At 50.9% G+C, this 14263-nt stretch overlaps 2 pseudogenes; both read left to right on the top strand.

The window, feature by feature from the left end:
• Window positions 1-3792: 3792 nt before the first annotated feature.
• Window positions 3793-4023, top strand: LOC139277789 (U2 spliceosomal RNA; annotated as a pseudogene).
• A 187-nt stretch (window positions 4024-4210) lies between these two features.
• On the top strand, window positions 4211-4449 carry LOC139277741 (U2 spliceosomal RNA; annotated as a pseudogene).
• The last annotated feature ends 9814 nt before the right edge of the window (window positions 4450-14263 follow it).

Here is a 14263-nt window from a genome sequence, read left to right as displayed (position 1 = left end):
ACCTCGTACAAGAGGTAGGTTTCTGGTAACATTGATCAGGGGCAGAATGATCTCCTCGATGAGTTTTCGGTTTTCTAAGGGGGCTTGGATAGAAATTTTCCAGATTTTTCCCCCGAAAGTGGCCGAGGTTTCATTTGTTTTTTTGCTTTCCCAGGAGACTAATATGGCTTCCGGATGATGAGTTTCTGAAGGTGTCATGTATCCAACCAGCATTGTAACCCATGTATAATCTGACCTAAGTTGTACACAGTGAGAACAACGACCACTAGGTGTGAGACCCTCCTCACCTGGACCTTCAGGTATAAAAGGGGAAGCTCCACCCACCTTCATCACTTGAATGCTAAGGAATAAAGGACAGGTCACAGACTGACCTTCTCTCAAGCATGGGCCTTGTGTGCATTTATACTGTATAGTAAGGACATATCAATGGTGACGAGAAACTGGGATTTAAACCACGCGAGCATGGCTACTAGCAGAACAGACGAGAGGTACTGTGTTTAGGAATGGTTGGGACAGAGATTCAACATTGTTAAAGCAGCACACAGTTCTCCAGGCAGACAGGGGCAATCGGGCATGCCCCAACATGTAGTCAAACCCAGAGGGGGAGTTCGACAGAGACAATGGCAAGCTGAACGGCGATTCACGCTATTGCAAGGGACAATGCGGCCAGTAATGGGGCCATCAACACCTGTTAATGGTGCATTCAAGGACAGTCACAGGGGCAGTCAGGGACGATTGACTGGCAAGGGACCTTTTGTTTCAAACAACAGCTCATGTTGGAGGCGTGGAGGCACACACTCAGCCGGAGTTTGCAGAGATGAGCAAAATACCTGCAGAAATTGCAGAAGTGAACGCTGGGAGAAATCGCTGGAAGCTGAAGTTCAGCGAGTTCATGTGGAGCACGTATACAGTTCATACACCAGGACGCCACTGATAATGATGAAAGTGCTCCTCAATGGCATCCCAGTATCAATGGAGCTAGACACAGGGGCCAGCCAATCCCTGATGGGTATCAAACAGTTCGAAAGGTTGTGGGCGTCCAAGGCCAGGAGGCCAAAATTATTGCCGAAATTGACGCACAGCTACGAACTTACACAAAGCAGATCATTCCGGTGCTAGGCAGCGCCACGGTAGTCGTGACCCACCAAGATTCGGAGAACAGATTACAACTCTGGATTGTCCCAGGGGATGGTCCCGCGCTACTGGGGAGGAGTTGGCTTGCTGTCATGAACTGGAAATGGGGCGATGTCAATGCAATTTCCTCTGTGGAGCAAGTATCATGCTCACAGATCCTGGACAAATTTGACTCATTATTTCAACCCGGCATCGGCACTTTCATGGGGGCCAAGGTAGTGATTCACATAAACCCGGACGCCAGGCCAGTACACCAAAAGGCCACAGTGGTGCCGTACGTGATGCGGTAAAAGATAGAAGGCGAATTGGACCGCCTGCTGAGGGAAGGTATCATCTCGCCAGTCGAATTCAGTGACTAGGCGAGCCCGATTGTGCCGGTGCTCAAGGCAGATGAGTCGGTCAGGATATGAGGTAATTACAAGGCCACCATCAATCGGGTGTCACTCCAAGACCAGTACCCGCTACCGAGAGCGGAGGACCTCTTTGCGACGCTATCCGGTGGCAAACTTTTTTCAAAATTGGACCTGACCTCAGCTTACATGACCCAGGAGCTGGCGAGTGAGTCGAAGAAGCTGACCACCATCACAACACAGAAGGGGTTGTTTGAGTACAACAGATGTCCGTTCGGGATTCGCTCGGCCGCCGTGATCTTCCAACGAAATATGGAAAGCCTCCTCAAGTCGATTCCAGGGACGGTGGTTTTTCAGGACGACATCCTCGTCACGGGTTGCGATACTGAAGAACACCTCCACAACCTGGAGGAGGTGCTACGCAGACTGGACCGGGTAGGGCTGCGACTGAAAAAGGCGAAGTGCATCTTCCTAGCTCCAGAGGTAGAATTCCTGGGGATGAGGGTAGCAGCAGACGGGATCAGCCCTATTGCATCCAAGACGGAAGCGATCCAAAGAGCACCCAGACCCCGTAACACGACGGAGCTGAATTCGTTCCTGGGGCTCCTGAACTATTTTGGTAACTTTCTTCCCAAATTGAGCACGCTGCTAGAGCCGCTACACATGCTCCTACGCAAAGGTCGCGAATGGGTCTGGGGGGACAGCCAGGAAAGGGCTTTTGTTATGTTCCAACACTCTGTTAACACTATACGACCCATGTAAGAAACTTGTGTTAACGTGCGATGCTGTAGAATTTACCAATATCTCGCAAAGATTCCAGGTACCTTTCCCCTACAGAGGAGAAGAATCCCTTTCTGGGCTTTTAAAATGAGTTTAAAGGGGCAGACGAAGCCTGCGGGGGATAAAAGGGGATGCATTCATGGAGACCCCCCCCTCCCCAGTGTTTGGACTCATAGGAAAGGGAATTCAAAATGGACCTAAATTACAGAAGCTTGAGATCCCCTAAACATCTATGGGAAGGAGCATATCAATTTTAAGATTCTACAACATTTTGGCTGCGAAAAGGAGTTACCACATACAGGAGGTGGGGCCAAATTCGTGTATTAAGGATCCCAGACTGTCTGGGGGAACTATTCACCCCCTAAGAGATAATTGAATTACCCAATCAAGCACAATGGAAATCATGGTCAGAAAAACTGGACAATCCTAAAACAATGCAAACCCAGTGATAGCACATTCTCACACCCTAATCGAGTTACTGCTGACAAAGGAGACATTTGAAAATCAATGGGCAGAGCAGTTTAAACCGAGCCCAAGAGATTTGATGGGAGATAATGGAGCCTTTTTTTGGGGATATATCTATCTCCCAGTTTTACAAGGAAAGACCAGCAAGGAGCAGCACGCAGACTAGCAGAGCAAGGAAAATGAGCAGAACACAGAAACTAGCAGAAGACAGGAGAGAAGCAGAGCACAGACTGGAACACAGACACAGACACAAGCAGCCGGAGTGAAGAAATGGAGTCGTGAAGGAACCTACAAGAACTCATCAAGAACTGACCGAGCATGAGGCCCACGAAGCGGAAGGTTGTCAGCAACAAAATTGACAACCACTCTACAATCTACTTCTGAACGACCCAACGGGGGAGAAATTACCAAAAGGGACTAGCTAAAACTATTCCTAACCAAAGAAAGTGGGTACTTACCCCAAACATCCAAAACGCAACTTACCGCATCAACGGACGCATCCCAACCGAAGACTACGCAGTCCGAAGTCCTCTCCTCCGTCCAGGGTATGGCTCGCCTAGAAGGCCAAGTGCAGCGAACCCCGAAACCGTGATTCACCGGCAACTGTCTAAAGGGATTGGTGAGCATAGCCCCTGAACACTCAGAGCTATAACTTAGTTAGTTAGGGGAATTGGGAGAGGGAAGGCTGGGATAACTTGTGCCTTTTGGCTAAGATCTGCATAACTAACCTGACCAGCCACCATGACTTCCGGGTGGTTTCTCCCTGGTCAGGAAGGTATATGCTTACATTTTTGTAAACAGGAGGTGGGTGGGATTGGTGACCCATCCACCTCCACGGAGGTGTGTGGGGGACCTGACCCATCCACCTCCATGGCACGAACCTGGTATTGCAGTACTTCCAGGAACGGTGCAGTGGCTCTAGGCCTTTTGGCTAAGAGCATTGGCGCAGAGTGATCCTTGACTGGTGCAGGGTGACCTCTGGCGTTTGACAAAGAATTGTAACGATTGGATAACGATTGGACATGAATTAAAAAAAAAAAAAAAAACTTGTGTAAATGTATCCATCGCTTCTCGGCCTTTTGGCTAAGATCTGCATAACTAACCTGACCAGCCACCATGACCTCCGGGTGGTTTCTCCCTGGTCAGGAAGGTATATGCTTACATTTTTGTAAACAGGAGGTGGGTGGGATGGCTTGACCCATCCACCTCCACGGAGGTGTGTGGGGGACCTGACCCATCCACCTCCATGGCACGAACCTGGTATTGCAGTACTTCCAGGAACGGTGCAGTGGCTCTAGGCCTTTTGGCTAAGAGCATTGGTGCAGAGTGATCCTTGACTGGTGCAGGGTGACCTCTGGCGTTTGTGACTTGACAAAGAATTGGAAACGATTGGCTACGAATTTATAAAAAAAAAAAAAAAAAACTTGTGTAAATGTATCCCAGAGTGCTCCAACTCACCCAGGGTCCCTCGAGCACAGCAACTCGCTTCTCGGCCTTTTGGCTAAGATCATGTGTAACTGACCTGACAGGGGAGTAACCACCATAACCCCAAGGTGGTTCTCCCTGGATCAGGAAGGTATATGCTTGCTTTTTTGGAAATAGGAGGTGGGTGGGGTGGCTTGACCCATCCACCTCCACGGAGGTGTGTGGGGGGCCTGACCCATCCACCTCCATGGCACGAACCTGGTATTGCAGTACTTCCAGGAACGGTGCAGTGGCTCTAGGCCTTTTGGCTAAGAGCATTGGTGCAGAGTGATCCTTGATGTGTGCAAGGTGACCTCTGGCGTTTGTGATTTGACAAAGAATTGGAAAGATTGGCTACGAATTTAAAAAAAACTTGTGTAAATGTATCTGCATTCTCCTCTTTACCCCATTTACAGTTTAAGCTGCATTCTTTTCCCCACAGGCTGTAATTTGACATTTTATTCAATGTGTTGTACCCTTCAGTGTGTATTGGTGTGTGTGTGTGTTATTAAAGGTGTGCCTTTTACTTCTTTTTAAACACAATAAAGCCATACCTGCTTCCTACCTTGAAACCGATTGTCTGTCCAAGTCTGTCACAGTCCCTTCATAATTCCAGTGTCTGGAACCAAGGGTGTGGGAGCGATTCGGAACCGTTCATATAAGGTCAGAAGGGAAAGCTGACCCCCTGCAAACCACCCCTTACATAATGGCGACCCAGATGGAACACTGGTACAAGGGACGTGATAAGAGAGAGACTGGTTTCAGGAAACAAAGCAAAATGGAAGAGGGGATTTCCTCGTATGTGTTTAAGAAGGTAAATGTGGCTAAGGAGTGGGTACTCGATCTATTGTATGCTGAGTGTCCAGAAGATGCTGCAGCTCGATGGACCGAGAGCAAGGACCATAAAAAGTCGATAGAGAAGGCCATTTGGCTAATTTGCCTTCAGCAACAGATCCGGCTTCTAGATGAGGAGAATGAGAAATGAAAGGGAATGTTGAGACAGGCAGAAGAGAGGTCCAGTGCAAGGGCCACAGTAAGGGAAAGCCTGTGGACAGAGGTGGGACAGTTAAAGGAAAGTAGAGAGCTCACTAAAGAAAGGCACAAAACCCAATTGGACCTTTTACAGTGTCAGATTATTGAAGCCAAGAATAGCGAACGGGCATTGCGGGAAGAGAATTCCTGCCTTGCCAAGCAAGTTAAAGAGTACGGGGAGAGGGTGAGAGACATTCAGGTAGCCTATAAGGTAGCCAGTACCAGGGAATTTGAGGCAGGAGACCACAGCCCCTGCCAGCAGCAGATCCAAAGCTTGAACCTTGCTCTATCCCGGGTTAAAGGCATGGTGTGCCTGATAAACCCAGGTTTAGCCCAGGAACACCTGGTTGGGCAAGGAGAAACCCCTCAGTCACCGCCTGCAGCTCCCGGGAACGGCCCGGGGCAGCAGGGGTGTCAGCCAGAGTGCGGGGCAGGCAAGGATTGCGAACTACCAACACCGGCAGCCCCGAGTTTTAACTCGGCTTGGCAGCAGGGGGAAGAGGGCGAGCCAATACAAGAAGGGCTGGAACCAGGGCCAATGCACCCGGTCCGGCAGCAGAAGTTTGGCCCTCCTGATGCCAATGGGGCAGCAGGACCCCTAGAAAGCAACTTCGTAGTCCCCCACGACACCCAAAAACTGAGGGCTATGATAGGCCACCTAAGTAAGCTCACCCAACAGGGGGATCCCTCGGTACACTTCCTGGAAGTGGAACACACAGGGGATATTAACGGGTGCGATGATTCGGAGCAGGCTAAGCTGTTGCTCTTCTCGCTAGACACCAAGCTGTGCCATTCCCTCTTTGCAGACAGCAGAAAGGGGTGAAACACATACGCTACGGTTAAGGAGGAGGTTCTAGAGGCCATGGGTATGAACGACGGGAGTCCTTTCTCCTGAGTGGAGAAAACAGTGCAGCTCTATGGGGAGACTCCACAGGCTTTCGCTGACAGGTTGTGGCCAGTCTACGAAAGGGCCTGTAGTGGGGTTCTTGACTGGGCCCACCTGGCCCCTAACGAGCTGGCTCACTGGCTCCGCAGCCTGGTGGCAAATAGCTTACCTGGAGTAAAGGCAAAAGCCAAGGTCTGGTTCGATCCAAGAGATCCCAGAACCACCGAGGAGACAGTGGTCAGACAGTTGACCCTGGCTTACCGGAACAGTGGAGGGACAGAGGAGCCCTCCTCTAAAGGGAGGGTCCATGAGATTAAACCCAGCCAAGGCAAGAGAGAGTGGCATCAGGAAGATGGGAACCCTCCCCACAAAGGGGGAGAGTGTTTTGGTGTGGGAAAAGTGGGCACTGGAGGAAGGACTGTAGGAACCCATGGAAAGAGACTAAGGGAAAGACCACTTCAGCTCCAGCCCGTAAGGCTGGGGCAGGAACACCAGACTCATATGAGACACTCGTAGCCGCCCTACAGACACTCAAACGGACAGGGAGCAGTAGCTATCGCAACTGGTCCAGTAGCCGGTACAGTAAAACCCTCTGCTCCAACCCACCCAGATGCATGACTAGAGCCAGTGCAGCCTGTGTATCTGTGTTCCCTAGAGTACGATGCCTGGAAGAGACCGTGCGTTACGATGGAGGTGGAGAAAGTGAAAGGGACCTACCTGCTAGATACTGGTGCTTCCAGCACCCTTGTATATGCAGATAACCCAGCTACCTCACCTCTATCGAACGGGGTCCCGTATAGTCTAGTGGGGTTCACAGGCAATGAGCAAACTGGTTCGTTTTCCATCCCGCTCACCATTCAGTTAGGGACACTCAAAACCAAATGGAAGTGTGTCCTGATGAAATGGGAGCAGAAGGGAAAAGGGATCCTGGGAGCTGATTTTATCATTTGCCACCAGATCCTAGTGGATCTCAGGAACCACTGTCTATGGGGAGCCATAGGGACTGACAGGGAAGGTGAGGTGGCGGTGATCCCAGAAAAGGGGGCCAAGGGAACATTGTGTACCGTGAAGCCAAAGGAGGGTTATGACTTGGAATTACTGGTCAGTAACATCCCAGTGGAGTACCAGGCATATGTACAGGCACACCTTGCAGCATCCGCCACCCACAAACATGACTGTGGTAGGGTAACGGGGGTGGAAGTTAGTATAGAAGGGGACCCCATGACCCGACCACAAAAGCAATATAACTTCCCCAGGGAGGCAGAGGCAGACCCGACAACGGCGCTGGGATCACTGGTAGAGGAAGGGGTGTTAAGACCGATAGCAACCCATGTGAACTCTCCACTGTGGCCGGTTAAAAAACCGGACAACTCATGGAGGGCCACCGTGGACTATCGCGAACTAAATAAGAATATCCCTACCTGTGCACCCACTGTAGCAGCCGTAGCGGATCTCATAGGGAGTATTCCAGCATCTGCGACCACTTTCACGGTGCTCGATATTTCAAATGGGTTCTGGTCCATTCCTTTAAAACAGGAGGACCAGTACAAGTTCGCCTTTACCTTTAAGGGCCAACAATACATGTGGAACTGTCTTCCCCAGGGCTTCCACAACAGCCCCAGCATTTTTCACCAATGCATGGCGAACTGTTTAAAGGGCTTTAGCAGATCCCAGCAGTTGGTGCAATATGTGGATGACCTGCTCCTGTTTACTGATCAGGGGGAGGAGCATGGCCCACTGCTGACCGAGCTGCTGGAGCTACTAAAAGAAGAAGGGTTTAAAGTAAACCCCAAGAAGGCACAGATCGGCCAGAAGGAAGTCAAATTCCTGGGGCTGACTGTGCGCACTGGGGAAAGGGCCATAGACAAGGCTAGAAGGGAGGCAGTACAGGAATTACCAACACAGTGACAGGGGTAAGATCCTTTCTAGGGCTCACCGGGTACTGCAGGGATTTTATTGAGGATTATGCAGCCACCGCAGCCCCTCTGCTCAGGCTCCTACACAAGGGTGTAAAGTGGGACTGGGATGAGGGTTGCGAGGCAGCATTTAATCAGCTCAAGAAGGACTTGCAGACCGTGCCAGCCTTAGGAACGATAGATGTAGGAAAGGAGTTTTTCCTGGAGGTGGCAGCCAGTGGGGACAGTTTGAGCTCAGTGCTGCTTCAAGAGCGGCACGGCCAGCTGAGACCGGTTGTTTACTCCTCCAGGATCCTCGCAGATGTGGAGAAGGGGTACTCCAACTGTGAGAGACACCTCCTAGCCACACATTGGGCAGTGAAAATATCCTTCATCTTCACGGGAGGGTCTCCTCTAACACTCCTAACACCACACACCTACTCAGATGCTCCTAGATGGGAGGATTAAGGACGGGACGGTGAGCAGTGCCCGCATTGCTCGCTAGACCCTGCTCCTCTCCCAGATGGACCTCAGAGTAGAAGGAGCCCGCGAGCCAAGGCTCGCAGCCAACCTAATCTACCCAGGGAAAGCCCACAGGTGCTCCATAGAAGGGGTATGGGAGATGAACATTGGCCTTCGGGCTGGGTTACACCCTACAGGCTGGGACATCTACGTGGATGGGTCCAGCACGGTATCTGCTGGCGAGCGACTCACTGGGTGCGGAGTCTACGACCCAAGGGCAGGTATTGCCCTGGCAATCAAGCTCCCCAGCACCATGAGCGCCCAGCATGCTGAACTGTCCGCCGTAATGTACGTGGTGACCCACCCTGAGGAATTCCCTACCCCATACACGATTTGCTCGGACAGTATGTTCACTTGCAATTCATGTACGGAGTACCTGGCTATCTGGTCCCGTCGCGGATACACGTTCGCTGACGGGAGACTCCTGGCAATCAAGCCCCTGCTGGAGAAAATCATGACAGCTGTGGGGCAAGAAGGAAAGATCTACATACATAAGGTGAAGGCCCATTCAAAAACCGAACCCCGTGCAGAGGGAAACCAACAGGCTGACAAACTGGCCAAAGAAGGTGTCCGCACGGGAAAGTTCTGGGACCCCAATGACACCGGCCGCATAGCAGCGGTCAAGAATAAGAACAGGGCAGCAGAGAGTACAGGGATAGCTTTGGCCCTGGACTTAAAAACAGTTCAGGCACAGGACCCGGTCCTGAAAGCTGTCCTGAACGCGCTAGCTAGAGGAAAGAGAGTAGAAGGTCCGTACGGCACAGCAGCCATTACCGTTAAGGAAGGCATGCTGTTTAAAGAGGGACAATGGGTCGTGCCGCAGCAATACCAGAGGGAATTCCTAAAACTGGCCCATGAGGGTCCAGGAGCGGGACACCCCGGGCCTGAGACCACCTGGCAACGGGTGGAACAGGTAGGATGGTGGCCGGGACTCAGGGAGGACGTCCGCGAGTTCTGTGCGAACTGCCTGGTGTGTGCTGCGAACAACCCTGACCCCCAGAAAAGGAAGGTGTCCCTAGGACATGTCAGGAGGGTAGAGGGACCATGGCAGTCAATCCAAATTGACTACATCGGGCCCCTACCCACTGCCCAGGGAGGCTACAAATACTGCCTAGTCCTGGTGGACGTGTTCTCAAAATGGGTTGAAGCCTTCCCCTGCTGAACAGCCACCGTACTAGGGACAGCTAAGATTCTAGTGAGGAAACTGTTCTCCCGGTGGGGACTCCCACAGTATGTGGAGTCGGACCAGGGGAGCCATTTCACCGGGCAGGTAATGCAGGCAACCCTTAAGGTGCTCGGCATTGAGGGGAAATGGCACGTTGCCCACAATCCACAGTCATCTGGTATTGTGGAGCGTTTAAACCGCACCATTAAAGAAAGGTTGCGGAAGGAAACGGGAGACTCACCCCAAAAGTGGGTGGAGGTCTTACCGTTGGTCCTAATGCGGATCCGAGCCAGCTAGTCAAAGAGCACCGGGTATTCCCCATACGAGCTCATGACTGACCGGATCATGCGGACCCCCACCCATGTCCTAGCCCCGGTGCTCACAGAAGGTCAGCTCAGAGAGGTGAACCAGGACCGGTTTGTCAGGAACCTGTTTGAACACCTCAAACAGATTCACTGGCAGGCTGCTAGTAACATGGGCAGACAGCATCAGGGTAACCGATTGCTGCTCGAACCCAGCAAACACCACGAATGGGAGATAGGGGACAAGGTCATGGTGAGGAACTATGCTTGGGTCGGGGTTTTTGAAGCATTATATATGGGGCCATACAGCATTGTGGACAAGGCAAGCCCGATGGTCTATGCCATAAAGCCGACCCGCCGTACTAAGTGGTTCCACATCAACCAGTGCAAGCTGTACAACCCAGGGTCAGCCAAGCACAGAGGGCAACCGGGAGGGGTGAACCGTCCTCAGGACAGGGACCCTCCGTTGGCCGCCCCCGACGGTGGAGGGCCCACAGGGAATGTGGCAGGCTCAGAAACCGTGCCTAGAGGGGCGGTGAATTGCAGTACTGCAGGGGCTATCCCACCCATCGTTTGGGATTCGGACGCACCCCCAGTAACCCAAGCCCTGAGAAGGACCCTCCGTACACCACGGCCAAAGATACCGTGGTCACCGGCATCTGAGCCTCAGCGATTCTACCCTAGGAGAAGGGCAGCCCGACAGGAAAGGCCGAAGGTCAGAAGTACAGAGGCCGCTCAGAGTAGGGTCCACTAGCCAGCCGCCTCCAGCGGTGAGGGTCTCACAGGAGCAATAGCAACGAGCTGTCCCAGAGACAAGGGTCTCCAGCTCACCGGCTGCAGGGAAACCCGAGCATCCAGGCGGCTATCAGGCTGCACAAGGCATGGGCCTGACAGGGACTAACCAGGCCACCCGGAGACGGGTGGCGGTTGTACATAGCTCTAATTTTAGTTTAAGGCAGCTGACTGCACCATTTTACATTTTAAGGTTCAGTTTAGAATTGAGGTTAATGTTGCAGTAATGTTTAGGTGATTGTTTTGAGTTTGTCTTGTGTGTTAGCCAGCCTGAGAGCAGTTCTCAAGGGCAGGATCCAGACATTACCGGTTGATGGACAAACCTCAGGAGACCAATTGATGTTGTTTAATTTTAATCTATGTTTTTTTCCTTCTGTAATGTGGTTGTACGTTTGACTATATGCTGGTGAATATAATGTAACTGAAATGAAATGTAACTGTGCTGAAAGGCAATTGTAGGGATTGAACCCCCTCCAAGCTGGGAGGGTATAAATGTAAAAAGTTTGTACCTGTAAAAGGGAAAAGTGTGCATCTATGGTGATGTTGCATAAAAGTGTAATGCATTTTGGGTATTAGTTTAGCTAATTTATGGAGAAGGTTATCTCTTAGGAGTCAGGAACTTTGCTCACCTCGAAGAATGATACCATAAGTGATGTGGTATCACAGGGGGATATGTAGAATTTACCAATATCTCGCAAAGATTCCAGGTACCTTTCCCCTACAGAGGAGAAGAATCCCTTTCTGGGCTTTTAAAATGAGTTTAAAGGGGCAGACGAAGCCTGCGGGGGATAAAAGGGAATGCATTCATGGAGACCCCACCCCCCCCCCCCCAGTGTTTGGACTCATAGGAAAGGGAATTCAAAATGGACCTAAATTACAGAAGCTTGAGATCCCCTAAACATCTATGGGAAGGAGCATATCAATTTTAAGATTCTACAACATTTTGGCTGCGAAAAGGAGTTACCACATACAGGAGGTGGGGCCAAATTCGTGTATTAAGGATCCCAGACTGTCTGGGGGAACTATTCACCCCCTAAGAGATAATCGAATTACCCAATCAAGCACAATGGAAATCATGGTCAGAAAAACTGGACAATCCTAAAACAATGCAAACCCAGTGATAGCACATTCTCACACCCTAATCGAGTTACTGCTGACAAAGGAGACATTTGAAAATCAATGGGCAGAGCAGTTTAAACCGAGCCCAAGAGATTTGATGGGAGATAATGGAGCCTTTTTTTGGGGATATATCTATCTCCCAGTTTTACAAGGAAAGACCAGCAAGGAGCAGCACGCAGACTAGCAGAGCAAGGAAAATGAGCAGAACACAGAAACTAGCAGAAGACAGGAGAGAAGCAGAGCACAGACTGGAACACAGACACAGACACAAGCAGCCGGAGTGAAGAAATGGAGTCGTGAAGGAACCTACAAGAACTCATCAAGAACTGACCGAGCACGAGGCCCACGAAGCGGAAGGTTGTCAGCAACAAAATTGACAACCACTCTACAATCTACTTCTGAACGACCCAACGGGGGAGAAATTACCAAAAGGGACTAGCTAAAACTATTCCTAACCAAAGAAAGTGGGTACTTACCCCAAACATCCAAAACGCAACTTACCGCATCAACGGACGCATCCCAACCGAAGACTACGCAGTCCGAAGTCCTCTCCTCCATCCAGGGTATGGCTCGCCTAGAAGGCCAAGTGCAGCGAACCCCGAAACCGTGATTCACCGGCAACTGTCTAAAGGGATTGGTGAGCATAGCCCCTGAACCCTCAGAGCTATAACTTAGTTAGTTAGGGGAATTGGGAGAGGGGAGGCTGGGATAACTTGTGTAAATGTATCTGCATTCTCCTCTTTACCCCATTTAGAGTAAGCTGTATTCTTTTCTCCACAGGCTGTAATTTGACATTTTATTCAATGTGTTGTACCCTTCAGTGTGTATTGGTCTGTGTGTGTGTTATTAAAAGGTGTGCCTTTTACTTCTTTTTAAATACAATAAAGCCATACCTGCTTCTGTCACAGTCCCTTCATAATTCCTGTGTGTAGAACCAAGGGTGTGGGAGCGATTTGGAACCATTCATATAAGGTCAGAAGGGAAAGCTGACCCCCTGCAAACTATCCCTTACAATGCGTCGTCCTATGGTGTCGGGTGTATGTTGCAGCATGTCAATGTCAAGGGTCAGTTACAGCCGGTAGCTTATGCCTCCAGGAGTCTGTCCCAGGCAGAAAGGGGTTACGGGATGGTAGAAAAGGAGGCGCTCGCATGTGTGTATGCTGTAAAGAAAATGCACCAGTACCTGTTTGGCAAGAAATTTGAGCTGGAGACAGATCACAAACCCCTAACTTCCCTTTTGGCCGACAACAAGGCCATAAATGCAAATGCATCGGCCCGCATACAGAGCTGGGCACTCACGTTAGCCGCCTATGACTATACAATTCGACACAGACCGGGCACCGAAAACTGCGCCGATGCACTCAGCAGGCTCCCACTAGCCACCACTGAGGGGGCTACCGAGCATGCTGCTGAGATGGTCATGGCTGTTGAAGCTTTCGGAAGCGAAGGCTCACCCGTGACAGCCCGTCAGATTAAAGTCTGGACAAATAGAGACCCGCTACTGTCTTTAGTTAAGAAATATGTCCTTAATGGGGACTGGGCAGCCACGTACAGGACATGCCCTGAGGAATTTAAACCATTTCACAGGCGCAGGGATGAACTCTCGATTCAGGCCGATTGCCTACTGTGGTGAAACCGCGTAGTCATCACCCAGATGGGCAGAGAGATGTTCATCAGAGAACTCCACAATGAGCACCCGGGCATTGTCATGATGAAGGCAATTGCCAGGTCACACGTTTGGTGGCCAGGGATAGATGCAGATCTGGAACTTTGTGTTCGCAGGTGCAACACGTGTGCCCAGCTCGGCAATGTGCCCAGGGAAGCCTACCTTAGCCCCTGGCCATGGCCTGCCAAGCCTTGGTCACGCATCCATGTGGACTACGCAGGTCCTTTCATGGGAAAAATGTTTTTGGTTGTTGTAGATGCCTACTCCAAATGGATCGAGTGTGTAATTTTAAATTGAAGCACAGCCTCTGCCACAGTAGAAAGTCTACGGGCAATGTTCGCCGCCCATGGTCTACCGGACATCTTGGTCAGCGACAATGGCCCGTGCTTCACAAGCACTGAATTCCAGGACTTCATGGCAGGCAATGGAATTAACCATGTCAGAACGGCACCGTTCAAGCCGGCCTCAAACGGCCAGGCAGAACGAGCAGTGCAGATAATCAAACAGGGGATGCTCAGAATCCAAGGGGATTCCCTACAAACCAGCTTATCACGCCTCCTGTTGGCCTTTAGATCCCGACCACACTCGCTCACAGGGGTTCCACCCGCAGAGCTGCTAATGAAAAGGACGCTCAAAACCCGGCTATCCCTTATACTCCCCACCATGAAAGAAATTGTCGAGAGCAGGCGCT

This window comes from Pristiophorus japonicus, chromosome 12, assembly GCF_044704955.1.
Source record: "Pristiophorus japonicus isolate sPriJap1 chromosome 12, sPriJap1.hap1, whole genome shotgun sequence".
NCBI classification, from domain to species: domain Eukaryota; kingdom Metazoa; phylum Chordata; class Chondrichthyes; family Pristiophoridae; genus Pristiophorus; species Pristiophorus japonicus.
This window is presented reverse-complemented; position numbering and strand designations above follow the sequence as displayed.